The sequence below is a fragment of the Podarcis raffonei genome, chromosome 14 (assembly GCF_027172205.1).
Source record: "Podarcis raffonei isolate rPodRaf1 chromosome 14, rPodRaf1.pri, whole genome shotgun sequence".
Taxonomy (NCBI): Eukaryota; Metazoa; Chordata; class Lepidosauria; order Squamata; family Lacertidae; genus Podarcis; species Podarcis raffonei.
In genome coordinates, this window is record NC_070615.1 from 49,098,866 (window position 1) to 49,111,320 (window position 12,455).

The following is a 12,455-nucleotide window of genomic DNA, read 5'->3' on the forward strand; positions in this document are numbered from 1 at the left end:
GATGAATAGGTCATAGTGGAGAATTTGGACCAAAGGTGATCCACCTGGAGGAGGAACCGGCAAGCCAGTCCAGTATCCCTGCCAAGAAAACTCCATGGACAAAGTCAACAGGCCCCCTTCTCTACCACTGACTTAATCCCTTCTTTTCACCACTGGCCTTTGCCACAAGCCCAGCCAGGACTCTGTGATGCTGCCCGCTGCCTGCTGCGTCCAACTGACCTAAATGCAGCATCTCCCCTGCCTGCCAATCACTGTGTCACAAGTTCTCGCTTGGGCCACGCGGAAATGCCCTTCCAAGCCCTGTATTATTAAGGTAAATAAGTAAAAATCTGGGTTGCCAGCTGTCACTTGGAGATGCGCCAACACTGCGCTTGCTCTCATGATGTATCTCAGTTCTTGTCGGCCATGATGGCTATTCCCTGCCTCCACAGGTGGAGACAGACATGCTGTGGGAGCTGGTTGAAGTTAAATCCTTCAAAGACAGAGGTCCTTTGGCTGGGTCAGGATGATATGGGATTGGGGGGGCAACTCCCATCTCTTGTGGGGGCGCAATTAGTGCCAGCACCGTCCGTTAAGCGTTTGGTGTAATCTTTCACACCTCCCTTTCCATGGAGGCGCAGATTGGAGCTATAACAAAGGCAGCATTTTTTCATCTCCGCCAAGCTAAGCAGTTGGCTCCTTACCTCTCTCGCCCTGACCTAGCTACTGTGATCCACGCGACGGTCACCTCCAGACTGGATTATTGTAACTCACTCCAAGTAGGGCTGCCCTTGAGACTGACCCAGAAACTCCAGTGGGTGCAGAATGCCGCAGCGAGACTCCTTACGGGGTCCTCGTCGTGGGATCACATTCACCCGGTGTTATACCAGCTGCACTGGCTCCCGATGGAGTACAGGATCAGGTTTAAGGTGCTGGTTTTAACCTTTAAAGCCCTATACGGCCTAGGACCCTCGTACCTACGGGACTGCCTCTCCTGGTATGTCCCACGGAGGACCTTACGGTCTTCAAACAAAAACATCTTTGGAGGTCCCAGGCCACAGAGAGGTTGGCTGGCTTCAACCAGAGCCAGGGCTTTTTTGGCTGTGGGCCCGATCTGGTGGAATGCTCTGTCATAAGAGACTAGGGCCCTGCAGGACTTGACATCTTTCCGCAGGGCCTGCAAGACAGAGTTATTCCACCTTTGGCCAAGGCACAGCCTGACCCCCTCCTTCTGTAATCCTCATAGAACTCTAGCCAAATGGTTGCCATTAATTTGATTCTGAACTGATTTTAGAATGAATTGATTTTAGAATGTATTTCAATTAATTGATTGTGATTTTATGTAAACTGTGTTACTTTTACTGTTGTTAGCTGCTCTGAGCTGGGGAGGGTGGGATATAAATAAAAAATTATTATTATTATTATTATTATTCTGAAGACCAGTTGTTGGAAACTGCAGGAGGGGAGAGGGCTCTTGTGCTTGAATCCTGCTCGCTAGTTTCTCAATAGAGGCGTCTGGTTGGCCACTGTGAGGACAGGATGCTGGAATAGATCTTCTTCTGTTTTATTTTCCTTCCTTTCCCTGCTGTCTTTTTTTGGTGGGTTGCGTGTGTCCAGTTTACTGGGGGATACATAACCCCAGGAGCATCTCAGCCGTTGTTTACACCCCAGTGACTATTCTGAGTCCCTCTTATTTTAGGACTGAGATTAATGCTCTAAAACACATAACTCTGCTCTGAATGCATTTCTGAAGATTTATTTCGATGCCTCCTGGAGTCGCCTCCAAAATATACATGAGAATGCCAGATCATTACTTTCCTAAAATGATAAGAGTAATGGAGAGGAAAGAAACCTTTTATTCTTAAATTCAAATGCCCATTAAGCGCTACACTTTTTATCTTGGCTCCAAGTTCTCTGTAGTCGTGTTTGCTGCTGTATCTCAACCCATACAAATAAGCCCAAATGAAAATATGTGTGATCGGGGAAATGGGTGGGGGGCAATTATTCATGGGAATTCTCTCTCGGCTAATCCCAGCTTTATTTCCACCGCTGAGTGACAGAGATTCCTTTTGTCACTTCACAGCAGTGAGAATACAGAACAGGGAAATTTCTGGGCCGGATATTCCGATCCGACCTTATCAATGCAGATTTACCTTTCAGAAATAAATGCTGGCATCTGAATGAATGCGAGTTCACGCTCTTTTCTATTGGGATGCAATCTGCTGATTCAGAGGTGAGCAGAAACCACCCTCCCACTTTTCTTTATGAAACTCTTGTCTAATAGCAAAACAACCCTTGGAAGCAAAATCTCCTTCTGCATTAAGGCCCTCTACTCTGGCTCCCCCAAAGCCAGGGCCATCGAATGGTCTGGTTTTCAAATGAATACTTCACATGAAACCAACCTAACCCAGTCCATCAGCCAATGAATGAATGTAGAAGCTACAGAGAGCATGCTTCAATGTTCCTTTCCAGGAAGAACATGTACAACAACTTTGTAATTAAGAACTGGTGCCCAGGTTTACTGCTGTTTTTTTTTTAAAAAAAACCTTCCTCTCTCTCTCTCTGTCCCTTTTCCTGCTGTGTTTGATTTATTTTACTTCTAACCTGCTTTAGATTCAAATGACTTGCAAAGCGGCTTACAAAAAAATTAATGGCAATAATATATAATAGAACATCACAGATATAGAACAAGTAACAAGCCGAATTAAACAATGACAAACTGCCGGTAAAACAATTGCAATCCGTAAAAGTCTATTCATAAAACAACTACAAAAATAAGCTAACCATCACAATTACAACAGAAGTCATATTACAGAATTAACAAAGTACTACAGAATCCATAGCCTATAAAACAATATTAACAGCACTAACAAAACAGCAACCCAAAAGTAAACTTAGCACTGTTGAATTCATACACACACACTCCACACGCCATCACTCATAAACTCTGTTCAGCTCATTGAAATACCCATACAAATAAAGCCCATGGCAGCAACTCCCTTCTGAAGTTTCCGCGAGCTGGAGGTGGGGCAGCTGAGGGGAAACCAAATGACAAAGTCACAGTTCTTGATCTGGAAACAGCTCCCTTCTGAAGGCTCCTAGGGCTGGAGGATGGGGCAAGGCAGGTGGGGAAAGCCAGCACAAAGTCTCCCTCCCCTGTTCTGACTTCTAGATTATAAATCTGAAGGCAAGGGCCATCCTCTTATCAAATGTGATAAGCCGCTCTCAGAGAAGTGCTTTGGCTGAAGCATGGAGTAAAAAAATACTTTAGATTCATATACTTGAATGTGTCAAAAAGCTGTCCAAGGGATCTTTGAAGTTGCTTTGTGCAGAGCCAGCCCATCTGGACTTCAAGGATTGAGGGACCTGTGGCTTTCCAGATGCTCTTAGACTCCATCTCTGGCCATTGGCCATGCTACCTGGAGCTGATGGGATCTGGAGTCCAACAGCATCCAGAGAGCCACAAATTCCCCACTCCCAGTTAACTCTTACTGGCAGTTGACCTTCAATATCTCTGCCAGACATATTTCCAAACTCTGCTACCTAAAATAATTCTAAGATAAGAATGGGGTAATCTGTGACTCTCCAGGTGTTACCTGAACTTCAGCTCCTATCAGCCAGCATGAATGGTCAAGGCTGAAGGGAGTTGGAGCCCAGCAACCTCTGGAGAAGTTCTCCATTCCTGCTAAAGTGGAATGCAGAGCCAATGTGGTGTCATGATTAGAGGGTTTGACCAGGACCTAGGTAACCAGGGTTCAAATTCCCACTTGCCCATGGAGCTCTCACTGGGTGACCTTAAAAGCCAGTCACTGCCTCTTGGCCTAACCTACCTCACAGGGTCGTTGTGAGGATTAAATGAGGACGGTAGGGAAGAACAAGGTGCCCAACCTTGAAGACTTTGGAGTAAAAGGTGGGATGCCAGTGCAAATAAATAAATAATAATAAAAAATGGGTCTAAAGGAGCACGTCAAGTAGATAAATAGGTACCGCTCCGGAGGGAAGGTAAACAGCGTTTCCGTGCGCTGCTCTGGTTTGCCATGCTGGTCACATGACCTGGAAGCTGTACGCCGGCCTCCTTGGCCAATAAAGCGAGATAAGCGCCGCAACCCCAGAGTCGGCCACGGCTGGACCTAATGGTCAGGGGTCCCTTTACCTTTACCTTTACTACTACTACTACAAATTAAACCACAGAGCCTAGGACTTGCCGATCAGAAGGTCAGCGGTTCGAATTCCCATGATGGGGCGAGCTCCCGTTGCTTGGTCCCTGCTCCTGCCCACCTAGCAGTTCGAAAACATGTCAACGTGCAAGTAGGTACCACTCTGGCGGGAACGTAAATGGTGTTTCCATGAGCTGCCCTGGTTCACCAGAAGCGGTTTAGTCCTGCTGGCCACATGACCCGGAAGCTGTACACCGGCTCCCTTGGCCAGTAAAGCGAGATGAGTGCCACAACCCCAGAGTCATCCACGACTGGACCTAATGGTCAGGGGTCCCTTTACCTTTAAAGGAGCTGTCCAGGATTTTAGTTCTGAAATACTCATTCTGCTGTAAACACATGACCATCTGTTGGAAACCTTCTTCCACCACCTGTGTTATAATGAGCTTACTGAACTTGTCGAAGCTGACCTCCAGGAAGGAAGGATTGAAAGTGAATGGGGTGGGTGGGAGAGAATAATACACCCTTCAAAAAGTCCGCCTATTTATCCTGCTCTATTTCAACCTCTCCCCTTGTGGTGTGCAAATTGCAGTTCTTAAATTTAACATCCAAAACACTGCAAACAGCATTAAAAATTTACTCCCTCCTAAACAGGGCTGGGGCGAGGCACCTTTGGGGAAATCACTGAGCCCCCCAACAACACCCCCGCTTCCTCCCTCCCTCCCTGCAACCTCACTCAAGAATCTGCTCTCTTGAGCTCTTCTGCCAGGCTACAAATAGCTTCTTTAAAAAGTAATCTTTTAAAAAGTAGGCTTTAGATGGGGTCTACAGAGAACATCTAGGCCACCACTATTTTTGAAGAGGGAGGGAGGGAGGGAAGGAGAGAGAGAGAGAGAGAGAGAGAGAGAGAGAGAGAGAGAGAGAGAGAGACTTAGCATTTGCAATCCCTGTTAGAAGTGTGGAGCCTAGCTAAAGATTTCAGTGTAGAGTATAGGAGAAAAGAGTTTGAATTTGATATCCTGCCTTTCACTCCCTTTAAGGAGTCTCAAAGCGGCTAACATTCTCCTTTCCCTTCCTCCCCCACAACAAACACTCTGTGAGGTGAGTGGGGCTGAGAGACTTCAGAGAAGTGTGACTGGCCCAAGGTCACCCAGCAGCTGCATGTGGAGGAGCGGGGAAGCGAACCCGGTTCCCCAGATTACGAGACTACCGCTCTTAACCACTACACCACACTGGCTCTCAAGCGAAAAGGGAAGGGGGCAGCTAACATCCTTTACCAAAAACTATAATTGAGGAAGGAGTGTTGAAAACTCAATGGAAGGCTTGCCTTGAACCCAAAGTAAAGATCAACAGGCTTAACAGAAATGTAGGAAGCTGCCCTATACCTAGCCACATCATTGGTCCAGCTAGTTTGGCACTGTTGACCCTGACTGCAGTATTATTTGCAGAAAATAACTTCTAGGGAACACCTGATCTCAGACAAATCCATGACCAGAAGGCCTGTAGCTCAGAGGCAAAACATCTGCTTTGTGGGAATGTTCAGGGTGGCAGGAAAGGATATATTGTTTATTAATGTCCTTCCTAACTTGCGCTAGCAAGTGCCTTTACTTAGCAGAGTGCATTCCCCTTCTCACGCACAGCAAAAAACTAGTTGCAAACTCGTGTGAGTTCCTTAAGGCAATACGCAATTCAATCTGGCTTGTCCAGATTGAAATGTGTTCTAATATTTTCCTGGTAAGACCCCTTGAATCCCTCCTAAAAGAATAAAGACACCACAGTCCTATTCATCAGCAATAAAAAGAAAGGCTTAAAGGCTTTTAAGGCTTAAAGTTACAAGCATATACAAACAGGTTTGTCCCATTTGTGGGCTGACCTAGTGACTGCAGCTAGCAGTCTGGGAAGTTTGCAGGATGAAAGGAAGATTGAAAAGAAAGAGAGTGGCTGCATGGCTTGTCCTTTTACACGCCCACCCACTAGTCACATGCAAGGAAGGATGCTCCAGGCCAGGAGGAACAGGAAGTTTCGGCTGGCTGGACCAAACACTCCCCTGCATGTCCACTCTAGGAAAACAAGGAATGTTGTACTTGACTGCTCTCAGTGGATTACATCCCACATGCTTTGTATGCAGAAGGTCCCAGGTTCATTCCCTGGCATCTCCAGGTATGGGTGGAAGAGAATCCTGGAGAGCCTCTACCCATCATTGGGTAAACAATACTGAGCTGGACGAACCAGTGATCAGACTCATTACAAAGTACTTCCCATGTTCCTACGACTAGCAGCTTCTCTCTATGATTTCAGGTAGTGTACATCTCTTCCCTACCTAGACATGCCAGGGATTAAACCTTTGCATGCAAAGAACATGCTCTTCCACTGAGCCATGGCCCTTTTGCCCTGTGCTCAAATAAACTTCATTATGCTCAGGCTCACGCAGCTGTAGTGGTGCAGGGGTCTGATAAAGGGAGGGGGGAAGGGCAAGGAGAATGGCCGAGAGGTCAGCGCATATTGTCTTTGAGAAAAAGCCAACAGATGAATAAATGGGCAGGGGGTGAGGGTAGTTTAGAGAAAGGAAAGGTGGGCATCACATTTATTCTCAATGAAACTCACTGGCTACTCCAAAAGCACAGATAATCTGTGGAACTCACTGCCACAAGATGGCTTCAAGGTCGGGGAGTTAGAGGCATCCATGGAGAAAGAGGAATGTAGGAGGGCAGGAGAGAGAATGTCTGTCAACACAATGCCTATGACAGCCCTGACAGCTAAATTGAACCTCCCAGTTCAAAGGTTCGACATCACCGGGTGAGGGCTGTACCACTTGGGTGAGGGCTACTCCCTCCATGTCCTACCTGTGGGCTTCCTGGAGAACCTAGTTGGCCATTGAGAGAAGCGAGATGCTAGACTCTCAGGCTGATCTCATTTCTTATATTCTTAGCTATTTATTTCTGAATACCAACTGAGGCATCAAGGCATTTAGTCCGGTCCTGTGGAAAGCAGGATGCTGAATTTGTTGCTTGGCCTTGGGCCTCTTCTGATGTTCTTAAGATACCGGAAGGAGTGGTTTATCAGGAGAACTGAAGGAGAGGGTGGGGTCACTTCCCATGCAGTTGGATAGGTCAGTGCGCCCCAGTGCTTTGCCTTCGACAGTGGGCAGCTCATAAACGGAGTCCCATGGAAGACAAGACACGGGAAGATATACAGATTGAATAATGTAGCTTACGCAAGACTATCGATTATTTGTCTATGTATTATTCAAACGATTGACTCACCCAGGCCAGAATACAGGGGCATAGCCAGTCTTTGCTCAGTGGTGCTCAGATAATTGTAGTTAACTTTATCTCGCGCCCTCACCTTGATAACTTGCAGCCAGATTCTTCCACTGCCCCTCAGCTGCTCCTGTCGGCCCCCCTCCCCCCATCGAGAGCTATCGGCTCCTCTGCCCGCTTCCTGCAAACCGTTGTCCGCAGAAGCTCCTAGCGATGAATCAGAGCGTTTCCTTAGTGCGTTGCTTAAACAACCACTCCCTTGATTTTGCGAGCTTACTAAGGGCGGCTGGGCTGAGTAGGAGCCCGGACAGGCGGGATCAAAACCCTCAAAGCCACGGGTGGGGGAACCTATAACACCCACCTCTAGGTATTACTGAACTCCCAGCTCCCCTCAGCCCCCAGGCAGCATGACCAGTGGTCAGGGATGACGATGACACTCTGAGAACGTTTGGAGGACCACAAGGGGTCCCCATCCTTGCCCTCAGAATCAAGAAGTGGTTCAACTTTTGTAGCACTCTTGCCGAGCATCTCTCTCTCTCTCTTACACACACACACACACACACACACACACACACACACACACAATATAAGAAGTGAAATGCTACCGGAAGATATTTGCATACAAATAGCTAGAGACGGTTATTTAATAGGGACCGACGACCGACTCGCTAAAGAGGCCTCTAGGGGGCTGTGGGCTTTTACCTTCGGCACAGAGGAAGCAGCGTGGGTTTTTTGGGGTGCGGGGCTGGAGGCAGAGTGATGGATACAAATGTGCCATGTTTTCGTACGCGGGGTGGGTGCGTGGGTGGGTGCATTATTCCCTGTTAAAGACCAGCACTGTATCTGCCGGCTCCCCTTCCAACTTGAATGAATGGAAATAGATGTTCGTAAAGTTTCCTTCAAGAAATTTTCCTAGGAAGTAAGCGATTAAAAGAGCGTGTGTGCGTGTGCGCGCGTGCACTGCCTCCCTCAGTCTATTGTTTCCTTTTCCCTATTCCTCCCCCACATCCTCAATATTCAGCTGGAGAGAGATCGAAGGCCTGGCTGAAGAATTTTTTTAAAAATATAATAATCCAAGTTTGCAGCGGTTCTTTGTTGGAGTAACTGATTCAATAGGGGAAGGAAGGAAGGAAGGAAGGAAGGAAGGAAGGAAGGAAGGAAGGAAGGACGGGGGGGGTCGCGGATTGGGGGAGGGGGGTTTCCCCGTGGAAGGCGATTTGCTCGCTGGCTCCGCTGCCGCCTCCCGTTGACGGCTCGGTTCTCCTCGCCAAACAATCAGCTCAGAGACGCTTCGAAGGCTTTAACTTCCATTGGATCTCCCCGGCGAAGGAGCTGCACACACCCTCTTCTTCCTCCCCTCCCCTTCCACCCATCCATTCACACACACACACACACGAGTCTCTCTTCAGCTCCTCCCTCCTCCCCACCGCCTTCCCACTCGGTGGACTCGTACATTAAACCTTTGATCGGGCTTGCAACGAGACGGAATCTCTCGCTCGCTCTTCCCTCTTCCTCTCTCTCTCCGTAAGCGGCGGTCGTCCCCTCCCCCTTGGGGCCTCTCCAACAGCAAAAGAAGAGAGAAAGAAGAAGAACTGAAAGGAGGAGGGAAGAGAGAAAGGCTGACTGCCCCCCTTCCAGCTCTGATCTCCCCCCGCCCCACCCTCAGCGTCTCCCGGGAATCCTTCAAGGCGAGGCGGCGCTCCGGGATCCAGAGACTGGTCGGGCTCCTTTGCTTCGCCTCCGACCGGGATGGTGGCGAGCTCTCCGCCGGCTCCTTGACGCAGTGAGGGCGGCCAAAGGGAGAAGCTGCGGCTCTCGCTCCTTCTCTCTCTCTCTCAGGCCGCCAAAGGATTTGTCTGAGGAGGAGGGGGGCAGAGAGAGGCTGCCTGCCGGGAGAGGACGCTTGGGGAGGGGAGCTGAGAGAGAGAGGGAGCGCGCAAGAGAGCGAGCGAGCGAGCGAGCGAGCAAAGAGGCGGAGGCGCAGCACCGGAGAGCGAGCGAGCGAGGCTGGCCGCCCATCGGGTCCTCCCAGTCGTGCTTCAAGAGGGCGTCGGGGCTGGAGAGCCGCTCCTTTCCTTCTTCCTTCCATGCCGGAGGCAGGTAGGTAAGCCTGGCGGGGGGCGAAGCTCCGGCTTCAGCTCGGAAGGTGTGTGTGTGTATATATATAGATATATAGAGAGCTCGTCTTTCTCTCCCCCCGCAACCTCCACCGGCGCCGCAATAGCTGAACGGGAGATGTCAACCGCTAGGATTATGAGTAGTATTGCCTTAAGCAGAGAGGAGGGGGTGCAGGATGGGTCCCCCGTGGATCTCCTCTCTGCCAGATCGCGAGCCTCCTGCATCAGTTGAGCCTGAGGGGCGCACGCCGCCCAAACCCACCTACTCTAGGCATTCATTTGCAGATTGAAACACGCACAAACAGCACACACACCATCTTCAGCCTCCAGCCACTTCTGTTCCTTGCCCTGGATTCTCCCCCCCCCAATCATCCCGTGACAGATGTTTCCAGTGCTAAGCCTTTCTGTGCAGCTCCCCCACTCCCAGCCCGAACCTTTCCTAGACGCTCCGTGTGCTGGGGGTGGAATAAAGGGTTCGGGGTCCCCCGCAACCTCTCCTCTCCTTCAGGGTCCAAACTTGCCTCCTTGGACACACAAGCTGGGAAGGTGGCGCCTGACTCCCTGCGGTCGCCCAAAACTTTTCTGCGCCGCGCCGTGGGCTGGTTGGGACATTGGGGTGCAGGGCGGCTCTGGGTGCAGCTGGGGCGAGCTGGGAGCTTAACCAAGGCTCCCCACTCCTCCCAACCCACCCCCCGGAGGGAACCAGAAGAGAGGGAGGGAGGAGCTGCTCTGTAGGTGCTGGCACCCAAGCGCGCAGAGACTCTTCGCGAAGTGGGCCGGTTTCAGCACCAGCGGGGAGCGGACAGCTCCCCGATGCGAATAAGAGACTCCGGCGTTCTCGATCGCTCTCCCAATTTCTCTTAAAGGTAGTTCACTTTAATCCCCACAGTACAAATATTTCACTTTTCTCCTTTCTCGCTCTTGCTTTCGACGCCCACCCTTCTCTTGGCGTCCGGTTTCCCCATTCTAAGTCCTAAAGTAGCCTCGTCCCTTAATGGGAAGTTAATGCAACTGTTGCGGGGGGGACGGGGGACGACGAGCCGTCCTGCCCCGAGCTAACCTTGCAATCCCGGTGTCTCTGGAAAGGGGAAGGAACCGGCCAGATCGAGGCACCACTGCCGGTTTCGTCTACAACTCAAAGGCATCGGGATTGCCGGACGTAACCGTTCGACCCAGGTTTCAGTCCGGAATCAAAAAATTGCTGGGTGGATGAGACGTCCTCGGTCGGTCGGTGGGGAGGGGGGGTTCCTGAGGTTGTTGCGCACTGGCGTCTGTCCTAGAAACTCGGGAGGGTACTGGTGGTTAAAAAAAGAAGAGGAAGTGTTCCTAGGGTGAAGGAGGGCCCCCAAGTATGTGTGTTTCTTTGCCCGGGCGACTGGCTCTGAACCGTCGCTTGAAATCTCCCTGACAGGTTAACTTGCGCCTTGGATAAAGCTGTTTACTGGTGGCTGTAGAACTTGTCGAAAATGATTAATGACCCTGATTGTCAAAGTGGAGGGAGAGAGAGAGAGAGAGAGAGAGAGAGAGAGAGAGAGAGACCAAGAGAATGAGGCACTCCCAGAGCTTAGCTCTCGAGTCCTATCGGCTAGATTTCCCGGGTCTGAAGGCTCACGAGGCCATCTCCTTCGTTGAAGCTAAGCCGCTCTCGTTCTGGGCAGTGTCTGGATGAGGGGGAGCCAGGAGACCACATGCACGTCGTCTTGAGTTTCAGGACTGGAGAAAGGCAGGGTATAAATGGAGGAAAATGATACTGATGATAATAATAATAATAGTAGTAACAATGTATTTTGCTTTAGATTTTTAAAAATTCTTTAATGGACTTTCCTTGATTAGCATCAGGCTTTAACTTCACCTATGGCTGCGCTCCGGAACTTGATCCAACACGAGAAACAACCCCCCACCCCAATGTTGTGTCACCGACAATGGATAGCCAGACACTTCTGGAAAGCTCATAGGAGGGCATGAACAGACCCCCTCCCCCGCTCTCTCTGTCTCTCCGCCCCACTCCGCCCGCAGACTTTGAACGCAAACGTTTCCTTTCTCTCTGAGAGCTCTGTCCTCCAGGAATGTTTAGGTTCCAAGCTGATCTTGCTTAGGAATGTAGTAACTCCAGGTCTGTGTGTCTCTGAGCACGTCCAATGTGAATCGCACTCCTTGCCGAGTAAGCCAGGTGACTGAACCGAGTTGGGTCGAATACGGGGGGGGGGGGTTAAAGCCGCTAGAAAAAGCTTCCAAGGATGGAGAAGTACACTCGGTGTGGAAATTAACGACTGACCTATATTCATTCATTTCCACCCCGCTCCAACCGCCATCCGCAGATGGCCAGTCAGCCTCGATCCACAATCCGTTTAAGCTTCAACCTTTCTCAAGCCACTTCATTCCCCATGAATGAAGCGGCTCAAGAATCGGGCTTCTGTCCCAGGATCGCTGCTTTCCCGGCCGCTCAGAGGACCGATCATTCCCCTCACCTTGGCAACTTGCTGTGAGCTCAAGGTGTTCCCATACAACACTCCTCACGCGCCCTTTAAAAAAAAACCCAAAACAAAATAAATAAATAAATTTAATTTAAATAAATAAATAAATAAATAAATAAATAAATAAATAAGGGCTTCCTTTTTGCAGTTGACCCGACACACACCTCGTCTTGATTAAATTCCCCGGTGCTGTAGGTCATGTTACACTCTGGATCACGGCCTTGTTCACCCCCATCATCCGCTTTAAATGCTTCGAAGTCTTACTTCTTCCCTTGCTTAAAAATGTGGCAAGAGCCGGCCCTGCTGCGCATGAGCACCGCCTCCCCCCTCCCTCCCCAGTCTGCTGAAATTGAATGGAGGCCTGGACATCTGCCCCAAAGTCCGGCCCTAACGGCCCCGCTAGCTAAGAAACGCGCGCACAGACCTCCTTCTGCCGCTCTCTTTCCAGTCCAGAGACGGGCTTCACATCCT

The 12,455-nt window shown here is 49.9% G+C and overlaps 1 protein-coding gene across 1 annotated transcript in view; it reads left to right on the top strand.

Annotated features, from left to right (window-relative positions):
- Nucleotides 1–9,368: 9,368 nt before the first annotated feature.
- The window catches only part of ELFN1 (extracellular leucine rich repeat and fibronectin type III domain containing 1), a 249,476-nt gene continuing 246,389 nt past the window's right edge, over nt 9,369–12,455 (top strand). The window contains exon 1 of the mRNA XM_053364050.1: nt 9,369–9,493. The gene's annotated coding sequence lies outside the window, so the exon portion shown is untranslated. The remainder of the gene's footprint in view (nt 9,494–12,455) is intronic.